General features: G+C 41.1%; 1 long non-coding RNA gene across 1 annotated transcript; it reads left to right on the forward strand.

Moving 5' to 3' along the window:
* Positions 1-1,458: 1,458 nt before the first annotated feature.
* Positions 1,459-8,099, forward strand: LOC128116967 (uncharacterized). The gene is made up of 2 exons (XR_008220644.1): positions 1,459-1,588; positions 7,393-8,099. It is a non-coding gene; the product is annotated as an uncharacterized LOC128116967 (long non-coding RNA).
* The last annotated feature ends 2,912 nt before the right edge of the window (positions 8,100-11,011 follow it).

The raw sequence follows: 11,011 nt of genomic DNA on the forward strand, positions 1-11,011 counted from the left end.
CATGTATGCAAGAGTGGAGAGTAAGTTATAGACTCAAAGATAAAATGAACAGTATAGGGATTTGTTTCTGGCCCAGCTGCCCTGAACTGCATGATATATCTCCCAGATGCCTCTGGCTCTTACAGCAGGAGGGGGTCAATGGGAGCAATTGATCTCTGTACCTCCTATATTTCATACACTTTATAGACTAGGATGCAGGGAAAGTTGTAAGTCTTCTCCTGGTAGTCCTTCTGACCCCCGGACTCTCTAGACCTTACGTCTTTTCCTGCAGGCACAGTGTTATTATTTCTCTTGAAGTTTCTACTGCTCTCCCTGAGGAAGCTTGATTTGTCCAGAGTGGGGCCAGTGACCTTCCAGCTGGGCTCCAGTTCTCAGCTTTGCCACCTACTGTCCTGTGGAAACACAGCCCTCCCCCACCCCACCTCCACTCCCACTTAACGTTCATCTCTAGACCTCATATTTTACAGAAAACTGTACATTTTCTTACTGCATACTTTGAATACTTCCCTTGTGGCCCTCTTTTCTAGTGGCCACTTTGTTTTCTTCTCCAGTGATAGCAGTGAGAAAGAGAAAGACAATCGACGTGAAGATGTTTGTATATTGTGTTAGTGATGACAGTGAAACCAGGAAAAAACATGATGCTAGAGAGGGAATGGATTAAAACGTGATAGTCTATAACGCATATAGGTAGTAAAATGGCTATTACAATAAAGAAAATGAATAATCTCTCATCTCACATAGTTCCAAACTACTTATTTAACAAGACTCTCTCACTACCCTACAGTTTTATCTATAGTGTTATGCTGTGCACTGGAGCTCCAGATCGGCTCATTCTGCATACCTGCTACTTTATACTCTGAGGTCTACGCCTCCCCATTTCCTGTATCTTACATCATAATTCTCATCTGCTGCATCAACTCATTCCCATTATGACAGCTGTGATCAAAAAGATAAGTGTTGGGAACTCTGATACACTGTTGGTGGGATGTAGGCTGGTGAAGCTTCTATAGAAAAGAGAACAGAGTTTCTTAAGAAATTAAAAAATAGAATTGCCATATGACTCAGTAATCTGTCTTCTGGGTATATTCACAAAGAAGGTTATATCCTCAGCTCCTAAAATATCTGCCCTCCCCATGTTCATTTCAGTACTAGCCACGCAAGCCAAGGCATGGAAACAATCTACGAGTCAGCTGAGAATAAATAAGTGTGGTGGTATTGTGTTCCCCAAAAAATTGTGTACCCTAATAAACTTATCTGGGGTCAGAGAACAGAAAAGCCACTAGATACTTAGGATAGGCAGTGGTAGCACACACCTTTAATCCTAGCATTCCAGAGGCAGAAATCCATCTGTTCAAGGATACAGCCAAGCGTGGTGACTCACACCTTTAATGCCAGAAAGTGAGCCTTTAATCCCAGGGAGTGGTGGTAGAAAGCAGAAGGGTATATAAGGCGTGAGGACCAGAAACTAGAAGCATTTGGCTGGTTAAGCTTTTAGGCTTTGAGCAGCACAGTTCAGCTGAGATTCTTTTGGATGAGGACTGAGAAGCTTCCAGTCTGAGGAAACAGGACCAGCTGAGGAACTGGCGAGGTGAGGTGGCTGTGGCCTGTTCTGTCTCTCTGATCTTCCAGTGTTCACCCCAATAACTGGCCTCAGGTTTGATTTTATTAATAAGAACTGTTAAGATTCCTGCTACAAATAAGTAAAGAATGTTTGGTACATATACAGTAAGGAATTATTTTTAATGCAATGTGTCATAATTTATTGTGTTAAACCCCTATTATAATGGGCCTTCTAGAAGTTAGTATTTCATATAGCATTTTATATAGTACTTCATATAGTATTTCTATATGTTGGGAGTGAAAATGGGTCAATCCTAGGAGCACTGACAGTGTAAGGAAAAGAATGATTGTCAAGCTCTGGTTACTTGTCTACAGCTAAATGAAAAAAATATGTATATGATGAGTATGTTTCATATTTTTGTAAGTTGTACCATTGCTATAGGCAAACTAGACATAGATTTGAACTTATCAGAAAAGATATGACTATCAAATACATCTAAAGTCAATTCAATTAATGATAGAATTCCAATTTTGTGGCAAAGTTGTGACTATAATACTGCTATTACTATAGTTGCATTTAAATTATAATTAAAATGTGCCACAGCCAGGGCAGCCATGTTCATCACAGAAACCTGGTGTATTACTTCGGGTTCCTATTGCTGTGAACCGACACCATGACCAAAGCAACTCTTATAAGCAAAACATATAATTGGGGTGGCTTGCTTACAATTTCAGAGGTTCAGTCCATTATCATCATGGCGGGGAGCATGGCAGCATGCAGGCAGACATAATGCTGTAGCTGTAGCTGTAGCTGAGAGTCCTACATCTTGTAGGCAACAGCAAGTTGACTGACTCACTGGGTGGTATCCTGAGCATAGGAAACCTCAAAACCTGCCCCCACAGTGACACACTTCCTCCAACAAGGCCATACCAAATCCAAAAAAGCCACACATCCTAATAGAGCCACTGCTTATGAGATTATATTACATTCAAACTACATATCTGGAAAGGAGGATAATGGTAGACAGAGACACAAGACTTTGGGTTCACTTCAATGAACAATTTTTATTTCTCCCACTGCTGATTATATTATTTATCTAGATACTAGGGATAGCACAGGAAGGAGAACTTGATCAAACAGAATCTTTGACACCTCCCTCCCATCTGAGTTCTTTATTCCATACTTCCATGCCCCTTTGGCTCTGTTTTGCCTTGGAGGACAGGTCTCCACAGTCATGGGTCACATTGGGGTCAAGGTTTGTGCTTGAGAAAGAAAGAACTGCAGATCACTTGGACCACAGCACCTCCCCCATTCTGATTTTGTAGTGTTGATAATATAATCAGCTTTTTCTTGGGCAAAAAATCTTCTCTGGATTCTTTGGATGCAGAAATGGACTATTAAAAAGCAATAAATACCTAATTTATTAGGATTTTATTATCTTGATCATGTGAACTATTAAACCAATTGAGACTTTGTAAGGTGCTTGGTAATTCACCTGCAAACTATTGGCAAACTGTTGACTAATGAGAATGTTTAAACAAATAGAATTGTCCAAGGTCAACAGTTGTGTTGAGACTATACTCCAGTGATAGGTTCTTTACCAATTTTCTTGGATATTTAGATTTATTATAAGGGAGGGTTTTTTTAATATCATAAAAGTAGAGTTGGGTATTAATGCATTGAGTACTGCAACAAGTCCATGAAATAAGGTTCAGGGACTCAGTGAAATGAAAAGAAGTTTGGTAACTGGCATAAGAATTAGAAGTGATGTGACAGTCTATGTGCAGTTGGAATTCAGGAAAGGGTCTCTCTTTTGTTACCAAGTTGTCTTCTGGTGTCAGTTCACTGTTTGGCATTACCAGTCCTCTTGGAATCCAGAGGAAGCCTATAGGAAAGTGCAGACATGAGGTCTAAGCTCCAAGTTATGAAGGGAATGGGACCCAGACCTTGGTTGGGTCCTTGAGGGAGCTTGTATAAAACCATGAGTTTCAATAAAACTTTTTGTTTCTTGGGATGCTTTTCTGTAGGTGTAAGGATAAAACTGAGAGGGAACATTTTTAAAATTTAAAGTATAAGCTGCTGTGGTGGCTTGAAAGAAAATGGCCTCCAAAGGGAGTGGCAGTATTAGGAGGTGACTTTGTTGGAGTGGGTGTGGTCTTGTTGGAGGAAGTATGTCACTGTGGAGGTGGGCTTTGAGGTCTCTATATGCTCAAATCACACCCAGAGAGTCAGTCTCCTTCCTGTTGCCTTCATATCAACATGTAGCAGCTCCTTCTTCAGCACTATACCTGCCTACATGCTGCCACATCACACCATGATGATAATGGACTGAACCTCTGAAACTGTAAGCCACCTCAATTAAATATTTTCTTTGTAAGAGTTGCCGTGGTCCTGGTGTCTCTTCACAGCAATAGAAATTCTAACTAAGACAGTTGCTTTGGCATGTTGTTCCTGAGTAGTTAATCATTATTACCCCTTTTTTTGTTTATATATTTAATTTTTTTAGTAATAAATGAGCTTGTTCAATTATGATTTGTCTTTGGGGGTTATAAAAAAATGCCGTGAGAGACACGAATTTCCCAAAGTTGGTGAAAGAAATACAAGTTTTATTGGTATCCACAGGATCGATGTCTATTTTAACCTATTTTGAGATCCTCACAATAAAAACAGCAGTCCAATGAGTTTCTGTCAACAGCTCAATCAGACTCATAGGTTTAAGTGGCAGCAAAAATAAGGCTTGGAAAGTTGTCAGCCTAACTCAAACAAGGGAGATTTAAATTTTTGAGCCTTTATCTATAATGATTTTAATTATTTTTGTAAAGCATTACTAGCCAGTTCTTATAACTGTTACCAAGGGTAGGCTAATAACTTATAAGAACTTCATTAATTTAAGTAGAGGTTTAGCATAAATATGCTAAACATTGAAGTTTTAATATTATATCTATCATCTTTAAGTCTTAACTTTTATATACCTTGAATCACTTAACCAACATGCTCAAAACTTCTATAAACCTTCTTTTCCTTTCCATTCTGAAAACATCCAGTCATTTTAACCTCTATTACAACTTCCCAAACTATATGTGTGTGTATGTTAAACACACATATAACATATAACATTTATAACATATAAATATATTAAACCTGGACATACCATACCAGTGGTTCTCAACCTTTCTAATGCTGTGACCCTTTAATACAACTCCTCACATTGTGGTGACCCCAACATAACATTATTTTGTTTCTACTTCATAGCTGTAATTTTGTGACTGCTATGAATCATAATGTAAATATCTGACATGGATGGTATCCGATATGTGACCCCTAAAGGGGTCTTGACCCACAGGTTGAGAACCACTGATTTAAACCTTCATATGTAAATCCTTTCTCATTAAAAAATCTTCAATATTTCATATCCATTTAACCTTTAGTTACTGGTTTTTTCCTTAATATCATGAGACATAGGTATTTGATCATTGAAATTAGTCCTTGAAAAAGTAAGTCTTTTTAAAAATCACCAATAGAGCACAAAGGAATAGTAAAAAGCAATTTTTAAGTCTGTAATAACAGCATGGTAATTTTGAGTGTTCCCCCCCCATAAAAAATCTGTTTATGAGCTTACTTATCACAGTAGGAAGCCTGTTAGCTCTAGGAAAAGGCAAGGTCTCATTTTTACATTTGAAACACTTAGAGGCCTCACCAGAATTTATCTTTTCATAAGCCAACAAAACAAATAAGGTGACAGCAATCTGTTTACTATCTGGTTCCTGGCAGGCAACTTAGATTTGTTTCTTGGGGCCTCCAAAGCAATAGTAACAGCGTGCCAAATGCTAAAGGATTTCACAGGCCTTAATTCACCTTGCTCATGTTTCTGTTTTACAGGTTTTTTTTTCTATTTTCTGCCAGTTCTCAGGATCTCAAACTCCCTTTTCTAGAAACCAGGTATTATGCTCAGTACTAGTGACTAAACTTTGATCTGTCACCCTCATTAATTTTAACTTTTTTTAACTTCAACATATAATTAAGTAAAGAGACATAATGTTTCCAAAGGTTTTTCAGAATTCCTCATGTTCTTGGGTATTAATGGGTCATGAATCAGTGAGTTCCCCAAGCTTACACACTCTTTGTCTAAACCTAAACGGCTTTGCATTTTGAATAGATGAACATCCTTCAAGCCCCATGTTAGGGCCACTTTCCATGGCCAGTGCAGCCATGGGCACCACAGGGACCTTCTGGAAAGGAGGGTAATAGTAGACAAAGACAAAAGGCCCTGGCTCACTTCCAGAATGAACAACTCTTATTTTTCCCACTGTTGCTTATGTTTTGTTTAGCTAGACACCAGAGGAATCATGGCCTGCAGAGCTTGATCAAACAGTATCTTCGACCACCTTATCTGAATTTTTCCTTTTACACTCCCTGCCCTTGTGGGCTCGCTTTACACTAGGGGACATTCCTTCTAGGCTGTGTTTCCCACCGTCAGGGCCACATCTGGAACAGGGTTTGTGCTTGAGAAAGAACTCCAGACCCTCTGGACTCCAAGAAAAATGAAGTGTGTAGTCCCAGCACATTGGAGAAATAAAATGCTCTTAAAATATAAGGAACTAATTTAGCTGGACAATCGTTGGTACTTAAGATAATCTAAATTATTTTGAATTATATGGACTAAATTATCATCCACAAAGTAACAGTTATTATTAGGTCACAATATAATAAAAGTGGTAGAATTAGAATAACTTGAAGAAATACCATGATGATAGTGGAAATGGTCCAACACAAGGTTCCAGGTCAACTGGTGTCAATTAAGTAAGTTCTTTGGTTGTAAAATTCTGTTAACATTTCTGTAAAGAATTCCTTATCTTAGCTGGGTGGTGGTGGCACACAACTTTAATCCCAGCACTCGGGAGGCAGAGGCAGGCGGATTTCTGTGAGTTTGAGGCCATCTTGGTCTACAAAGTGAGTTCCAGGAAAGGCGCAAAGCTACACAGAGAAACCTTGTCTTGAAAAACCAAAAAAAAAAAAAAAAAAAAAAAAAAAGAATTCTTTATCTTTTTTCTCATGGTTTCTGCACAGATTCAGATGAGGCACAAGGACAGACAGATCAGACACACACACAGCAGACAAGAAGCAAAGACAGGACAGTAACCACAGACTACAGAGAGAGGAAAGACACTGGCCAAGATGTAGAGAATTCAAATTTGGGCTCACTCTTGGCCAACCTAATCTGAGAGGAATTTGCTTTGTTTTAATTCCTTCATGTGACATTGATGCAGTGACTTTAATTATTTAGTATTTAGACTGATCTCTTTTCAATTTTTGCTTTTTAGTTTCTTGTCTTTTTTTTTTTAAGTAAGTACTTTTAAAATATGAAACAAATGTAAAAGATGTACCGTTAAGCTTAAGTCATGCAGTTCACATGCATGGAGAAAGCAAGCAGAGTTCTGAAAGTAGGAGTTCACCCAAGACTTGCCATCAAGTGGGGTTCTCCTGGAGAGCATTGGCTCTCAGGTCCCAGAGCTGGGCCCAGAAACAAGAGGCACAGACTTCTCTTCCCTAGGTTCTCTTGGAAATCTGTGCCCACATTCTATGTATTCTCAAGATTCCAGAGAGACCAGAGGTGCAGAGTCATTTTCAGCTTGAGCTACAGGAGACCTATGACTGTGACCTTCTCCACTGAGATTAAGCAGCCTCCCTCTAAGGCTTGCTTCAAAGGAATTAGTTCTCTGTGGTCCAATTGACCCTCGTCTTCCCTGATACCATGAGACTTGACAACCCCCCAGCTTTTTTTTTTTTTGTGGAGAGAACACAATATCCCTCTTCTTTTAATTTGTTTTCAGGGTCTGGAATGAAGGGTTGATGACCTAAAAACCTCAGGTGGACTGAGAAGCTCTGGACAGGAAAGCTGACTTCACAGAAAACATTTGTGAAAATTTCTAATCAGGAGAATCACATAGCAAACCAGCTGGGATCAGCCACTTTCCCACTGCAGGGAAACTGACCTGCAGATGGACTTTTCTAGCCCCACATTTCCCCCTTTTCCATCCTATAAAACCCCAACACCACCACAGCACATGTGCATCATCTTCCTTCCACAGAGAGAGTCTGGATTTTCATTCTGATTAAAGGACAATTCTGCTTCCGGAGATGACTGTCTGCTTTTCTTTCCATACCACCTCCATCAGAACCAATTGTACTGGCTGGTTTTGTGTGTCAACTTGACACAAGCTGGAGTCATCAGAGAGGAAGGAGCCTCAGCTGAGGAAATGCCTCCTTGGGATCCAGCTGCAAAGCATTTTCTCATTTAGTGACCAATGAGGGAGGGCTCAGCACATGGTGGGTGGTGCCATCCCTGGGCTGCTGGTTCTGGGTTCTACAAGAAGGTGGGCTGAGCAAGTCATGGGAAGCAAACCATTAAGCAGTATTCCTCAATGGCCTCTGCATCAGCTCCTGCCTCCAGAATCCTGCCCTGTTTGAGTTTCTGTCCTTCCTTCTGTGATGAACAGCAATGCTGAAGTGTAAGCCTAGTAAACCCTTTCCTCTCCAACTTGCTTTGTGGTCATTGTGTTTTGTTGCAGCAGTAGAAACCCTAAGACACCAGTCTAACATCCTCTAGTTCTTAGAGGTCTTCCCCTGACCCCACTAATGTTTAGGGAGGACTGAGAGATTAAGTGGGCACACAAGTACAGTCTTCTTGCCTTAGAAGCAGGTTCTAGATTAGAATTTTTAAGGAAATAATCTGTAAGGCATTTCATGAAAGCTTCTGGGTAATTTCTGGGATCTGATCCTGTCTTGAGAGACACCCTGGATCAGAAAGGCAAGGAAATGGGGCACAAGCACCGGATCAGGGAGTAGTCAAGATGATCCTACTTAGAGTTGGTAGAAGAGGCTGCCTTCTTTCCAGAGGTGTGTAGTAGACATCCTGGATATGGAGAGTCTACAAAAACTAGTGCCTAGATGTGGGTTTTTCATTCCAGCATGATAGAGGAGCAAATAACATCAATGTTCTGGAAAGATAGATTATAGGGGTGTGAGGTGTGCTGCAATGCCTTGGTGTGTTGCCCCAGTACCAGCATCAAATCATTCTACAATCTGGGAAAGGTCAGAGAGGGAGAAAGGAGTGTGAGCGTGAAGGATATCCCTGACCATTACAACCTTGTTAAGGATTGCTTCCTGTTTAAACAGGAAAGTCTGTAGAAACCTGAGAATTGAATGTTGTTTTTTAATAATATATTTTATTAATTCTTTGAGAATTTTATACAATATATTTTGATCATATTCACACCCATTCCTCCTCCCAGCTCCTCACAGGCCCAGCCCCAATTGTCCTCTCTCCCTCCTTTTTAATTTTTTAAAAATTTTTTTTAGAAGAGACTGTCCTGCAAGAAGTGAGGCTTTTTTATTCATCTCTCATACATTATATTCTGACTGCAGTTTCCTCTCCCTCCACTTCTCCCAGTCATCCCCACCACCTCACCCCTCCTCCCCACTAGATCCACTCCTCCTCCATTTCCCTTCAGAAAAAAGCAGGCCTCCCAGGGATATTAACCGAACCTGGCAAAACAAGTTACAATAGGACTAAGCACCTAGCCCTCCTATCAAGGCTGGACGAGGAGATCCGGCAGAAAGAAAAGAGTCCCAAGAGTAGGCAAAAGAGTCAGAGACACCCCATTGTTAGGAGTCCCACAAGAAGACCAAGCTACACAACTATAACATATATGCAGAGGACCTAGTGCTGACCCATACTGGATCTCTGATTGTCAGTTCAGTCTCTGTGAGCCCCTATGAGTCCTGGCTAGTTGGTTAAGTGGGGTCATGTTCTCATAGTATCCTTATCACCTCTGGCTCCTGTTCCTCCCCCTCTTCTGCAGGGTTCCCCTGGCTCTGCCTAGTCTTTGGCTGTGAGTCTCTGCATCTGCTCCCATCAGTTGCTAGGTGGTACCTTTCTGATGACAACTGGGCCAGGCACCAATCTATGAGTGTTATTAGGAGTCATTTCACTTACTTTTTTTTTTTGCCAGTTGTGTTTGGTTCTATTCAAGGTCTCTGGACTATCCAGCCTCTGGTTCCTGGTCATCCAGGTAGTGTGAGGCATGGGCTCCCTCTCATGGCATAGGCCTCAAGTTGGACCAATCATTGGTTGGCCACTCAAACAAGTTCTATGCCACCATTACCCCAGTACCTCCTGTGGCTGAGTTGGTGTCCCAGTTCCACCACTGGAAGCCATGCCTGGTTACAGAAGATGGCCAGTTCAGGCTCCATATCCCCTATTATCTTTGCTAGGGTCACCATCATAGATCCATGGGGTTCCCACTGCAATTGTTCCACATTGCCCCTCAAATTCTAGTCAATTCTCCCTGTAAACCCCCCCCCCCCGTCTGATCCCTCCTGTTCCCATCTTCACCTTCCCCCAGTCTACCCACAAGAATCTATTCTATTTCCCCTTCCCAGGGAGATCCAATGTGTTCCAAAATGGAAGATCTAGGTAAACAAACAAGAATTGAGTTTTTGAGAAAGTGGCAGGAGGTTAGGAGAATAGTGAGGCCATGAGAAGGAGTAGGGTGGGGGCCAAGCTGGTCTTCCAAAGCCCCTGCAAGAGGAAATCTACTATAGGATCAGCTTGGAATCATGGGTGGGACTGGAGGAGCAGAGCAGAGGGTATATACATGGAATCCATTTTTTTGTGTCTGTTAGAGTAGGGTCAAAATTCAAACTGTTTTTACTTTTCACAGAGTTCCATCTGTTCTGCTACCGCTTTACTCATTTAAAATTCATTTAAAGGCTTGTGAGTAAGTATAGGGCATCCATAAACACATTTAAAGAGGCAGAACTGTACATCACAGAACCTTTCTATGGAAATCCAGAAGTTTTAATAATACTTATCAAGGCTTATATAGAAAATACAGAAAAGGGGTTGCAAAGACTGAAATAAGAAAATTAAAATGAAACAGTGACTAACTGGGTGTCTGGATTTGATTTCATTCAGCACACTGAACAGTTTTTAAGCCAATCCTCCTATCCTTCCTTCCTTCCTTCCTTCCTTCCTTCCTTCCTTCCTTCCTTCCTTCCTTCCTTCCATCCTTCCTTCCTCCCTCCCTCCCTCCCTCCCTCCCTCCCTCCCTCCCTCCCTCCCTCCCTCCTCCCCCCCTCTCTCTCTTTCTTTCTCTCATTTGTTGGTCAGATCACGGTTGTCTAGTTCTTTGCCATTTGATGCACACAGACATTGATCTTCTGACTTTCAAAACCATTTATGGCATCTGTGGGTTTTAGCCGTTACCAGTGGGAGTGGTGCTGGTTACACAGTGGTACACACATTAACTAACCGCTAGGTCAGCCAGGCACAGTTGATTTTCATTTGCAAGCGAGAGTCTGATGATTTACCCAAGAGGAAACCATCTTCTTGTATCTCATTGTCTGTTTAATGAACCCCCCTGGCAAAGCACAAGGTTGTAACATGTA

Source organism: Peromyscus californicus, unplaced genomic scaffold (genome assembly GCF_007827085.1).
Source record: "Peromyscus californicus insignis strain IS unplaced genomic scaffold, ASM782708v3 Scaffold_20__1_contigs__length_68692818, whole genome shotgun sequence".
In the NCBI taxonomy this organism is placed as follows: domain Eukaryota; kingdom Metazoa; phylum Chordata; class Mammalia; order Rodentia; family Cricetidae; genus Peromyscus; species Peromyscus californicus.